At 49.1% G+C, this 13,689-nt stretch overlaps 1 protein-coding gene across 1 annotated transcript in view; it reads left to right on the forward strand.

Moving 5' to 3' along the window:
• The first annotated feature begins 9,992 nt into the window (after nt 1–9,992).
• The window catches only part of SYNE2 (spectrin repeat containing nuclear envelope protein 2), a 179,798-nt gene continuing 176,101 nt past the window's right edge, over nt 9,993–13,689 (forward strand). The window contains exon 1 of the mRNA XM_051769854.1: nt 9,993–10,128. The gene's annotated coding sequence lies outside the window, so the exon portion shown is untranslated. The remainder of the gene's footprint in view (nt 10,129–13,689) is intronic.

Here is a 13,689-nt window from a genome sequence, read left to right on the forward strand (position 1 = left end):
CTCTTGCTCCAGTCTTCCTCCAGATGCTCACTGAGACAATTTTTCTCTCTGCCTGAAAAAAACTGAGGAGGCTCAAGCACCACTGTGGCCAACTTAGGCTTGAACAGGTCCAATCTCCACCTGCCTTCATCAGGAACAAGTTCTGCCCAGGTACCCATAATGACTCCATTACCTCTGACACCTCCAGGGCTCTGCACAGGCTCTCCTTATCCTTTTTTCTGCTGGTGGCAGCGATATGTCCCTTTGCCACAGGAGAGTCCTGGATTTTATGCACTGCAAACCTTAATAATAACAACTACTGGAAGAACTGCAACCACCACAAAATTCCTGCTGTGTCTGCAAGGTGTACTCATTTGACCTTGCTTTTTTCAAGACAAGCAGTGTATGATACATGATAATGTATTGCACTAGTCTATGTATCAGTGGATATTCTCCAGAAATTAGAATTTGGGGAAAGCTTTTAGTTTATTTCTGCAGAACAAGGGCCAGGGACTCACTGTAGGGCAACCAGGAGATGTCCAGCAGCTTCCTGTGGTGCTCAAAGCTGGAGGGAACAGCTCAACTCCTCATTGCACCCAAAAACCCTTGTCTGTGTGAGTAAGAGGTCTGGGACTTGCACAGGACAGGCCCGTGTCAGGAGCCATTTATAAGTGATAATGAGAGGAGTAGCCCTGATCAGCAGAGGGGACAAGGGGTTATCGTTGCCCTCCAAGGCTGAGGAAGCCCAAATCCAGCTTAGGAGCTGTGACTGGCTGCCTCTGAGCCAGGCTTGTCTCCAGGGCTGGGGTGGTGGGTGAACTCACCCTGACGGGTTGGCCGTGGGGTGTGACATTCCCAGGGTGAGGATGGAAGGTTGCAAAGTTGTGGAGAAATGTGGGGAGACTGGGGGTCTTGGGGTCCCACCTGTGGGGCCCTGCAGGGGCTGGAGGGAGGTGACAGCAGCATTGCCTTGGTCCTCATTGATTTAAACCCATCTTTGTGCTGGTACAGGCTCTTTCTGTTGTCATTTTCCTTCCCTTTCTTTGGACAGGAGGGTGACTGCTGATATTTGGGCTAAACACAAAATAACATGTTTGGTTTTCCCACTGCAAATTGCAAACAAGGTATTGCTCTGTGGTCAGCCCCAGGCAGCGGATGAGCCAGCAAACCTGTGACTGGCACTAATGCTTGGCTGGTGGCTCCCTGCACAGAATGGGATTGTTGGTCCACGTGCTCCTGCAGAGAAGGTCCCCCAGCGCCTGACACCAGGGCCTCGATGGCCAAAAATAGCTGGGCCTGTCACAGGAAGGATGATACCTCTGGAAGGCTGAGGCCACACTTCAAGGGACAGTCTGTCACATGGTCAGAAACACAGCAGTGCCTCATTTCGCATGCATTTCCCTTGGTTTCAGGAACACTGTTCACAAATAAATATCAAATTGTTTGCTCAGGAGAAGAGGACTTGGCTAAAAACCTGCACAAGCATTTGGGAGCTGAAGATCCTCATGGTGGGTTTAAAGGAGAGGATGTGTCTGCTTTTAAAATAGACCAGTGTGTAAATGACAGAGCAATTTAGGGACTCTGGGCAATGCAGGACAGCAAACGTCTCTCAAAATATGGGAGCTGTCCCCACACGAATTATAACAGATGACAGTTTACTAAATATATCCCCAATGCCAAACCAAACAGCACTACATACCAAAACAAGAGGTCACTGCAGTTTGCCTTCATGCCCCGCTTTTCTTTCTGATCTGCAAGAGACTCTCACCAGGAGGACTGAGAGCTGAAGCAGAGGCTGAGCGTGTGAATGTGAGTGTCTGCCAGGGAGGTGGATTCCCATTTTGGCAAATGCTATCAATTGTGCCTTCAAGGGTCAGTGTAGTATCTCATTACAGTTCCTACCTATCCCCTGTGACCAAAAAGGTCTCAGTCACTCAGAAAATCTTACACTGAAGGCAACAGCAACTTTACACGGCTAAGGACTGAGTGAATGAGACTTTCAAGCTGGAGACTGGGATAAGTAATAAAGGTAATGAAAAATTAATTGTATCTCCTGCCCTGAAGTACGTTTTAAATATCATCTGCTTTTCAGGGTTGTGCATAAATATGCATAATTCTGCATCTTTAATTGAAATATGTATTCAGCTTGGCTGTTTTTCTGCTGACAGCTCAATGGAGTTACACTGTTAATAATCATTACAATTATTTAGAGGTATTCAGATCCTGCTAAGAGGTCTGAACCATGCTATAAGATTATAGAAACCTGGAACGAAAATATATTCCCAGCCCAAGAGCTGAAATCCAATAATAAATTTTATAGTAAAAAATCCCTTTCTAAAAAAACCCCTTTTGTATGAAATATCAACCTAAGGGGGTCAGGAATCCACACCAAACTGACATTTTTAGAAACCATAAATATAATTCCCTCAGTCCTCCTTGAAAATCTCAGCCAACTGAGTCATCAGTGAAGGAATAATGATTTTAGTGGGATTCCTACATAACCCCCTGCTTAGGTCTCACCCCAAGTGAGAGCTCTACATGGAGCAGGGCAGTATCCAGGCAGGCTCATGTTTGCCTCAGCTTTAATCCCCTTGCAGGCAAAATCCCGAACTTGAATGCATGGAAAATTGCTGTTGATAATCTTATTTTGAGGGAAAAAATTATGTACCCCGACCAGCATCTGGCAAGGTAAAGGCTTTTAGATTCTGCCCTGGAAGAAACCTCGTACACATATGTGCTTCTCTGGCTGGTAAAGTTTCTGAAATTATGGGTTTTTTTCCTTTAAAATTCTGAAGACACAATAGCAGCCTGAATTCTCCTTTTCTGTGTTATGTATCACTGCACAGTGGCAGCAGGGCAGGAGACATTTCATAGGCCATAAAACCAGAATGGGCTTAATCCTCTTCTCACAGTAGATTTACATTTGTGTGACTGTTAGTAAAGTTGGCAGTAAAGATGTTGACAGAGCTGAGGGCTGGCTGGGGCCCAAGGGCACTGATTTTTAAAGGTGGCAATCGGGATTACTAAATCCTGCTTCCAAAGAAGCCTTAGCCCCACTTCCTACCCTCGAGAGCTTTTTTGTTCTCCACTGAATCATGGTTGAAAATGGGCTGTAGCCACCCAAGATATGTCAGGATTGCAGGGAAAGCAGAGGCAAAGCAAAGTGCTGCTGCCTGAGAGCTGCTCAAGGGAGCCCTACCCTGACAAAGGAGGGGTGAGAAGAGTGCCTGGTACGTGCTGACGTGATTCCTGCTGTCCTCAGCCCAGGTGTGTCCTAGAACCACCAATACCTACAACACAGAGGTTGCTGGTTTTTCTCTTGGTTTCCTTTTCATTGTTGGAGATGGCAAGGAAGGGAAATGCTGTCAAGAGATTAAAACAGTCACTGCTCAAACTATTGCAGGTCTTGTCTGAGGCTCAGTGAAAGGGCTTCAGGGGTGAGAGGCCAGCAAAAGAAAAATGCATAAGCCCTTGGGTACCTTCTGCTGCCCAGTTTTGCTTTACAAGCACCTGGGCTTACAGGTGGCCTGTTGGAGCTATTTTACAAAGAAGCTGCTTGCCCAGCTGCTGTTATTCCCTTGCAAATCCTGCAGGTTCCTGAATCCAAACCCAGCATTTGACCTCTACGCTGTGTTTCTCCAGCTTCTGCTATGGCCAGCTGAATACAGTGTTTCTTGGCAGGTTCCTCTCACACAACTTCTGAGAAATAGAGCCAAAACTGAGATGCCAAACTGCTGGTGTGATACAGTGTGCTTGGGAGGCACCAGCCAGCCTTGGAGCATGAGGGTCAAGCTGACAGGACCAGTGGGGTCTTGATTGCAGGCTCGTGACCGTGCCCTTACAGCACAAGAGCTGCAGCAGTGACAGTCCAAGGATAAAAGAGGTAATATTTTTTATTAGACTGACTAATACAATTGAAAAAAGTGGATAAACATTTGGGTTTAAGATAAGGGGATTCTGAGCCCAAAACCTTGCCTGAGTTTACTGGTAAGATCAGGTCAAGGTCTTACGGGCTCCCAAAGGTCTGTAAGACCTTGACCAGATCTTATCAGGAGCCTAAGAGACTCCTAAAACACAGTCTGCTAAGCCCAGTAAGCCCATCAGTAATGCAAGGTTTCAAGTGGGATCCAAAAAGGCACTTGAGTACCTGAAGCAGGACTTGGACAGGTCAGAGGTACCTCACTAAAAACCTGTGAGCCAAGAGACCCCACTCAGCTGGTATTGAGGGCTGGGGGTGCTCACCTTTGAATTTTAATTTTCACTGAGGATCTTGAAGTTATGTTTCCTTGTGTAACAAACCCTCCTACTCTGTAACTGAAAAGCTGTGCACTTTGGGAGGTGGGAAGATGTAGAGTGGAAACCTTTAGAGCCTGCATTATAAATGGAGCAAAATGAACCCTGCTCAGTTCAGATGGCAGGTGCCTCTCCTCAGGACACTAACCTGGGATGTGCCTCTGCTCTGAAAAAATTGGGAGTTTGCACCAACCTGTGTGTTCAGCATTGGTTACCATGAGACAGCCACCTCCTTGAAACAATGCAATGGTGTAGAGGAAGATGTAAGTGCATGGTGCCAGCTCCTGGATGCTGCTATAAGGTTCAGGTGCTACTTTCTAAGTGTGGAAGTCTTCAGTTTGTCATGTTTTTAGCCAGGAACCACAATCCACAGGCAAAATCAGGGAGAAAAGAGAACTGAAAAAAAAAGCTGAGTGTATCCTCTTTCAGAAGCATTTTACTAATTATGGACCTATTCCAGGAGATTTCCTACAGATTTGCTGCGACTTCAGTGTTATTAACCTATTTTTCTCCTTTGGAGCTGTGCTCCTCCATCCTTAAATTAGCTTGTGACCTAACAAAGCGTTTAAGCATGTGCAACTTTATCCATGGAAGGGTTTCCACTGACTTCAGCAGAACCACTCGGGTGTTGGAGGCAGCGTTGGTGCCTCAGTGATCTGCTGGAGCCGCCTTACACGCCAGGGACAGTGTCATACATAATACTTAGATTGAATGGGAGGGGAAGAGGGAGCATTTCTAACATGATTACAGTCAGATTTCCTTTTATGTTCTGCAGAGGAAAATAGTATGCAAATACTCCACGTGCCTACACGGATTCAAAATTCCTTTCCTCTTTTTTTTTGATCTCCCTAATTCTGACAAACAAGTTGCCCACGGTTTCTGAAGAGAAACTCTCCCCGAGGCATTGGGCCACGGGCATTTTTTGAGGGGCACAGTGGATCTAGGCAGACCCCTGTTTGCCTGCTTCTGGCTATACTTTCCCACTCTAGCACTCTTCCTCCAGTTGCACCTCAGTGGAGATGAGGTGAATTGTGTCTGGGAACTAAGCCAGGATAAAAATAACTGAGGTGGGGAGGGTGCTATTTTTTTAAGCAGTTTCCTGGTCTGTTTGTCAACACAACGGCACAAAGAGCTGCACCAGCACAGCAGAGGAAGAATAACCTGACTGGTCCATCAAAGTGCTGCCACCAAAAAGGGTGTATGCAAAATGCAGCCGTATCTCCTCGGTGTTGCTGCACTAGCAGGGTGGAAAGTCCTTTGGGAAGTCCATAGGTGAGTTTCTACCCTCATTCCTTCCTCCCTTTTCCCAATTCTTGTCTCTCCTGCAAGGGATGGGGTGAGCAGAGAGCAGCTGGGCACAGAGACTGGTGTTTCTGGCACGGTGCTGATTCTTTGTTTTCTTGCTGTAGTGTCCTGTTCCCAGCTCCAGCTTGTGCTGTGCGTTCCTGTCTGTGCTGGATCCTGCTGCCCCCTCTACCATGCTGACATACCTCTTTGTGTGCCCACATCTCAATCAAAGCCTGGGAGCAATCCAGATTGAGCCAAAGTATTCTTCTTCTGGGCTAACCTTCATCTGGTTCCCAGCTCCAGCTCCAGCACACACACCGTGCCAGCCTGGCACAGGAGATGGCACACAAGGGAAAGAGGAGGGTCACCAGGCCAAACTTGTTTAGGCAGATTACAGAGCACACATAACTTGGAGTATCCAAACAAAATTAGTTTATACAGCCCTCACTACCCATCAGAGTTAACACTTTATCCAGCCTGGGTATTACCAAACAAGTTATGTTTCTTTAAAAAGGAGCCTGTGCAGCAGTGAGGTAAAATGTTAGGACTTAATCCACAAGAGAGGAGATTTAATCCATGAAATAGACAGCAGCTAACAAGCAAGCTCTAAGCTTTCTAACACATGTCCATGTGTTAGAAAAAAAAACCAAATTAAAGTTTAGGGCTCTCAGACCTGGGGGAGGAAGTATGGCTTGGGATGTACCATCGATAATGAACACGAAAGAATGCAGAATTTATGGCCAACCAGGACATTTGGCAGGACTCCCAAGACAAGGAAGAAACTAATAAAACCAACTCAGTAATTGTGCTGAAATCAGCTCCAAGTGGGTAAAAGGTAATTTTGGTAGGGGGATCCATGACCACTGACTCAAGAAACCCCCCTGACCCAAAAGAAGAGAGAAACTGAGCATGTGGACTAATTAGCATGTGGGCTAATTAGCACGAGAAGCAAGAGAATCATTAACCAATAGAAGACTAATTAATAAGAGAGCTATGTAACTTGTAACCAATGAACACTAATTCCTTTGTTTACCAAAATGTATTAATAGTCAAAAGTTTTGATAACTGATGTACATATTTTGTGGAGTGATCCTCCTGTACCTCAGAGTTGAATAAAGTAATGCCAACTTTCTAGTCTAACAAAATGGTTAGAGAGTTTATTTCCTGCTTTTTGCTGACAGGGGGGTAAGACTTGGGACATTTGATCTCCCTCCAATGCTGGAATCTAGACATGCAAACTCTGAATTATAGAAGGGATGCCCTACCATGAAGCTCATGCTGTTCATACATGTGTGACCTATGAGTGCCAGATCACAGAATCATAGAATCACTAAGGTTGGAAAAGAAGACCTCTGCGACCATGGAGTCCAGCTGTTCAACCAGCATCACCACATTCACCACTAAACCATGTCCACAAGTGCCACATCCACATGCCTTTTGATCACTTCCAGAGGTGGTGATTCCACCACATCCCTAGGCAGTTCCAATGCCTGACAACCCTTTCAGTGAAGAAATTTTCCCCGATATCCAATCTAAACCTCCCCTGGTACAGCTAAAGGCCATTTCCTCTTGTCCTGTCGCTGGTTGCCTGGGAGCAGAGACTGACCTCCCCTGAGCTACAACCTCCTTTCAGGGAGTTGTAGAGAGCAAGAAGGTTCCTCCAAGCCTTCTCTTCCCCAGGCTAAACACCCCCAGCTCCCTCAGCTGCTCCTCATCAGACTTGTATTCCAGCCATTTCCTGTTGCCCTTCTCTGGACACGCTCCAGCATCTCAATGTCTTTCTTGTATTGAGGGGCCAAAACTGAACAGAGCATTCAAAGTGTGGCCTCACCAGTGCTCAGTACAGGGGGATGGTCACTGCTCTGGTCCTGCTGGCCACACTATTCCTGATACAGGCCAGGATGCCATCGACCTCCTTGGTAACCTGGGCACACTCTGGCTCATGTACAGCAGCTGTCAACCAGCACCCCCAGGTCCTTTCCTACCAGGCAGCTTCCCAGCCACTCTTCCCCAAGCCAGCCTTGCATGAGATACCTGGATGCCTTGTACAAAAGACATCCAGCTCTCTGAGGGCTTCTCGTCCCCACTGCAGTTACCTACACCACTGCCAGCTGTAGCCTGCAGTGCTGCCCTGCAGGTCTTTTCCCCAGTGTCCCAAGGATCCCTCCATCATTTTGGACACCCAAAGGCAGCAGGAGAGAGCTGTGCTCACATAGCTTCCATCTCTTCACCTTCCACAAAGGCTGATCCATGGCAGCAACTTGCCCAACTCACTGGCAGCACCCTTATACCTGTCAAAGCAGGTACAGTCTGAGCACAGGGCATTCATTAGCAGTTCCTGGCTGGAAGGCTGTGTGGAAAAAGAGATGAAAGCTTATTTTCAGAGTATCAGCCTGTACTAAGTAATCAACAGCCTGAAGATTTGTATACAAAGGAGGCATATATGACTTCATTTTACCTTTGTGTCTCGGATTTTTTATGGTATTACTATTTAATTACTTGCACTAAGCCTGTCCAACAATACCATTTAGTGTTAGTAACAGTGTCATGTCTTCAAAGTGCTTTACAAGCTAATTATGAAATGTGTAATTTAAGTGAAAAGAAGCACCTTGGGCTGGGACCTGTGCTGTGTTTGACACAGCCAGGCAGGTGCCTGCAGTGCTGTGCACACTGGGATGAGGAGCCATGTGATTCATGGCAGGGTAAAATCAGTGAGAAGAACATGGAGAGAATAATGTGGGATGGTGTTCTCTGAGGTACAGAAGATCAAGGCTTGATGACTTCTGCTGAATTTGCTGGGATGTGGAAGAACGTCAAGTGATCAAGAGGGAGTTGAAATAATTCTTCAAGTAGCAGAGTGTGGTTTTGATATTGCATCTTCTTTTCTCCTTGCTTTAATGCAAGACTGAAAACTGACAGTCAAAAGTCATAAATCGGTCAGAAATGCTTGTTCCATTTTGAGGATATGCATTACAGTAGCCATAACACAGGAATTAGGAAACTACAGCACAGCCCCAAGGCAGCCCTTTGCCTTCAGCTGTGTCCCTGGAGTACCAAACAACTGTGTGACTATACAAACACTAATTAATCCTCAATAAAACAAGTAAAAAAAGTACACAAAGAGCATTCACGGGTTGATTTGTTGCCAGGATGGCATGAATTGGAGCAGGTGTTTGCCAAGGCAGGGCAGTCAAGTTGCAACCAGCTTTGACTGATGCTTCTGCAAGTCTCAGGCTGTGTTCTCAGGCTCCAGCTGAAATGACACCCTAAAAGATGTAGGGTTCACTTTTGCCTGGAAAAGAAAAAATTTCCTTACAGACAATCAGGGCTCCAAATCTGCAGGGTTTCTCGACACACCTGTTGGTATAAAGAAAAGCTTGAGTAAGTAGGTACATTTAGAATTTTAGCCTTCAAATATAGGACTTCACTTCCTTCCCTGTTTTAAGTTGGTTGATGTTTTATGAGCACAGACTGAAGAGAAACTCAATGTATCGGCACTGGCAGGAAGTGGCTTCTGGAAAGTTACATTTCTCTTTGGATAGCTGACTGACCTCTGGGTGTGTAAAGCAAAGCTCAGTCTCAATATTTATATCTTCTCACTTTGTGAACTCTACAGCCAAAAGCTATCCAGTATCCAATGGGAAAAATCTAGGGAATTCCTTCCTCTCTCCCCTTCCAAAAACCCTATTCTGACCTTTTAAGAGACCCCCAACTTGCCCTGTGTTCACATAACTGACCCCCATCTGCGCTTCCAGAGTTCTGGCTGAGCAAGGACAGGTGATGCTGATTCTAAAGTTGAGGACGGTCTGCATACGGAAGAGAGGGGGAAGATGGTTCAAGCCTGGGATCTGTGCCTGAGGTGAGGGGAGCTTAGCTGGAGGAGGGCTATGGAGGCTGTGCAGAAACTGGAGAGGTCTCCGATGATCTAAATTTGATTTGGGGGTGGTGCAGATCTGCGACAACACTGAAGTATTTTATTTTTTTGTATCACGTGTGGCCCCAAATCCTCCCAGACCAGAAAACGGTTCTTACAACAAACAGGTTCTCTTACTTCCAGCACAATTCCTTACTCAAAGCACATGGACACACAGCGCCTGGTGGCCCTGCCTGGCTGTCCGCGAGGGGCGGGACGAACAGCGCCGTCCCGGTAAGCGCTGGGAGGGAAAACACCGGGAAACCCCACGCGCGGCTGGTGAGGACGGGCGGGCGCGGGGAGCCGGGGACCGTCCCCTTCCTCTCTCCGGGGCATCCCACCCAGCGCGGCTGTGCCGGGGGTGTCCCGGCGGGGCGGGAGCGGCACTGAAGACAGAGAAGGCAGCGAGCAGCTGCCGGCGCGGGGGGCGGAGGCTGCCCCGGGAGCGCTCCCGGCGCGGCGGGGAGGCGGGGCCGGGCCGGGCCGGGCTGCGGGGGCCGCACCGCCCTCCGGCCCCGGGCGGGGAGCGCTCTCGCTCGCTGGCAGCGGCCGGGGCGGGGAGCGCCCGGTCCCTCCTCCTCATCCTCCTCCTCCTCCTCCTCCCGCCCTCGCCGTCGCCACCCGCGCCCGCCGCCGATGCCGGGACTGCGCCCGCGGTGAGTCTGCCCCGCTGGGACCCGCCCGCGGGAAGTTGCGGCGCGGCCCGGCTGCGCCTTTGTGCGGGGAGCGGCGGCGCTGCCGCCCCGGCCCGGCCCCATCCCATCCCCATCCCCGGCCCCTGCCCCGGCCCGCCGGTGCCGCCGCCCCGCCCGGCCCCGCTCCGGTACCTGCCGCTCTTTGTTCCCCGCCGCCGCCGCCTTTGTTCCCTCGGTGCCGGCGGCACCTTCAGCACCGCCCGCGCCCCCCGCGGGATGCCGGGGAGTGCGGGTGGGGACATCCCGCTCCCGGAGCGGGTCCCTATTCTCCCAGCCCGGCACAAGCCGGGAAAGGGGGGAAAACACCGCGGCGGGAGTTCGCCGGGCTGCGCGGGGGGGAACGTGGCGGGCTCGGCCGGCGGCGGGAGCGAGTTTGGAGCTCGCTCGGAGCTCTCTTGGAGCTCGCTCCCGCCCCCGCGGTCCTGCCCTGCCCTCCCGAGGGGCCGCGCTACCGGCGGAGCTCCGGCCGAGGCCGGCTCGTCCCGGGTCGGGGGAGCGCGCAGGGGGCGCGGGCAGGTGACCGACGCTTCCCGCGGGAGCCGTGGGTACCACTGGGAACGGCGTTATCGCTCTGGCTGTGTGTTTGGGAACTGATGGTGGATACTTAGGCAAAGTTCCCGGGTAAAGGAGCAACTACTTTTCTGGGAGGGACGCGGGAGGCACCGGCATGCTCCCGCCGCTGTGTTTTATTGCCCGGACGCTGCTGCTGCCCTGGATGAAGCGCTGCCCGCTGAGGGCTCCCGCTCTCTGTGCTTCCCGCTGCACATGGGCTGCTTTCTCTTCCCCGCCTTACTACCAGCCTCCCTCCTGCCTTCCCTCCCTCTCTCCCATCTTTCCAGGGCTCCTGGCAGCCGCCTGTTTCCTCTCGGAGCAGTTGTTACGGATTTGTGTTACTGGGGCCCAAGGGATGCCGCACGTGGAGCTCCCGGTCTGTAACTTGACTTTGTGTCAGGTGCTGTATGTGCGTGGATTTGAGGGAAGGCTCCTTGTCCTCCTTTCACCTCCACAACTAAAGCCGGGCTCAGTCTTGTCTCTGTCCCCCCAAAACAGAATAGTGCTTATTCTCTGTTTTTCCTGAGATTTGCTGGAGGCATCGGGAAGTAGAGCAGGTGCACCCTTCTCAAGTTACTCGGAATCTACAGAAAGAAAACTACGAGCGAGTTTTTTTGAGTTTCTCACAGCCTTTGTCAAGTCTGTGACTGTGTGTGCCTCATGCCTCTGCTTCCCCCTTTCAGGATGCCTCGCGTCCTGCCTGTCCTCTCCCCCTCTTTGCATCATTCCCGCGTTTTCCTCCCTCTCAGCTTGCAGGGCGATCTCCTGTCTGGGGACAGACAGACAAAGACGTAAGTGCCACGTGCAGGGTCTTGGCTCATTGCTGTCACTGTTGGCCAAGCGAACGCAGCCGTAGCTTGGCGGGCACGTCTGTTTGTGTCTCTGTGTGAAATGCAATAGCTGCAGGAGGGACACACACGGCTGCTGGCGCCTGCTGAGCTGTGTCATGGGCTTAGGCCACTTCTGGCGTGGCTTTACAGCTCCGAGAAGGAGCACGGTGGTGGCTGTTGGCACTGCCCACAATAACAACATCCGCACACGCGCTGCCACCTCTCGCTGAAATCAGGGCAGCCTAAATAATTGATTTCCAAGGCAGAAGGCAGCGTGTCATAGCCAGAGAAGATGGGGTGGTGCGCAGTGAGCAGGAGGTGGCAGGGGAGAGGCAGCCCTGGCATCTGCCAGCAGTGGCAGTGGGGACAAGTTGAGACAGAGAGGGATGGGTAGGGACAATGGAGTTTGGAGGGATGGTGAAAAACTAGCAGTGACCACAATAATGTATTGCCCTGTACTGATGTGTACAGTGGCAATGTTCGAGCCCCCCTTGTGTGAGATGCTGTACGAACACATATTCAGACATGTATAAGTTACGTTTGTTCTTTCCTTCTTCATAATGAATGGTAATGAATGATAATTGCTCTTTTACCCTAGTTATCTATAGAAACATATATTAAAGTTCCTTTATTTAAAAAATTCTTTACAAATAACCTCAGGAAACTATTTGGAAGTGCTGTTGCTATCATACAGTATTAAGATTTAAGCATGGTGGCTTAAAGAGGGGCAAAGGAGCTGGACTTTTGATGATCCTTGTGGGTTCCTTCCAACTCAGGATGTTCTATGATTCAGGATATTCTAAGAAAAGAACTGATTTTTCTTCTATTAAATATGACTAAAAGTTCTTTAAAGTAACTGAGAACTTTGTTGGTGTCAGTAGCACTCAGCCAGTCCTGTAGTGTGCCAGTTATTTTTTATTTATTTGTCAGGCAAAAATTTTAAGCGTAGACACAATGAAGTAATTCAAGGAGCGGCATGCATTGCTGGCTAGTGATCTAATAGCTTGAAAATGCTTTATCTCCCTAGCTGTTAATTTTAAGTTTTATGGTATAAGGGGAAGTAACAAAAGTAAAAAAATGTTACTGTTTGTTCCTTTGAAGTTTTTGTTCATGGGTCTTATTTCTTCTGATATGTTTTTGGGAAAAGTTGTTTCATGTTTCAGGAAAAAATTGCTTTGTTTCAGGGGAAAAATGGGCCACAGTTTAGCCCCTTTACTGGGTTCATTATACACACTGTAAAACCCCTTTACTGGTAATTATTCCATAAACAGTGAGCTCAGCTCCACTTGGTTTCCTCGACATCTGAATATAGAAAGGAAGTAAAGAAAAAGTCCCAAAGAGGATATGAAGCAGCACAGCTTGGGAGATCAGGTATAAAGAGCCTCATTCATTTTGGTTTATCTGTAGTACAGGGATATGCCCTTACTCCATGAATCATCTCCTGACATCTGTTTGCAGCGCTGTTTTCTTAGCAACTGCAGCTCTGTTTTAGATCTGGACTCTCAATGGTCGGGTTTGTGCCGAAAGATGCAAAGAGACAATCCTAACTCTTCCTAGCAAAGCTGTGCCTTTCAGCCCATTTACCCAATTTATTTTCCTCCCTGAGGCACAATAAATACAGGTTTTAAAAGTCTACCAGCTGAGATGCTTTTTCTGTGTGTGTATGCAGAGATGCTTATCTGTTGCTTACCACAACTGAAGTGTTTCCCCAGCACGATCTGGCAGTGTGGGAGAGGATGGCAATGGGCTGTGTCCTTGCTCCTGTTGAAGGGATGAGCTGTGTGTGCACTATGTTTGCTCTGCCTTTCCCGCAGTTTATTTTGGAGTATTGTGGCACTTCTAGATGTGGGAGAGGACGTGGTCTTGGAGGAACGCTGAAAATGCAGCCGGTGATGGCAAGGACCCACTCCTAGCAACGTGCCTGTTTGAACAAGTAGTTGGATTAGACAGTGGGATTATACATGTGGAGCATGGAGCACTGTATGAGTAACACTTCAGGACCGGATCCATAAGCTGTGATTAAAGGGAAGGTGACATTTCATACACCTCTCACCTAATCTTTCCTTGCCGGAACTTTGTCCCTGGCCAGTGTGGGTGGGGGGCTCCTGCTGCTGAGACAGAGGTGGCCATGTAGCCACTG

Source organism: Manacus candei, unplaced genomic scaffold (assembly GCF_025592945.1).
Source record: "Manacus candei isolate 608988 ecotype Guabito, Panama unplaced genomic scaffold, ASM2559294v1 h1tg000113l, whole genome shotgun sequence".
Lineage (NCBI taxonomy): Eukaryota > Metazoa > Chordata > Aves > Passeriformes > Pipridae > Manacus > Manacus candei.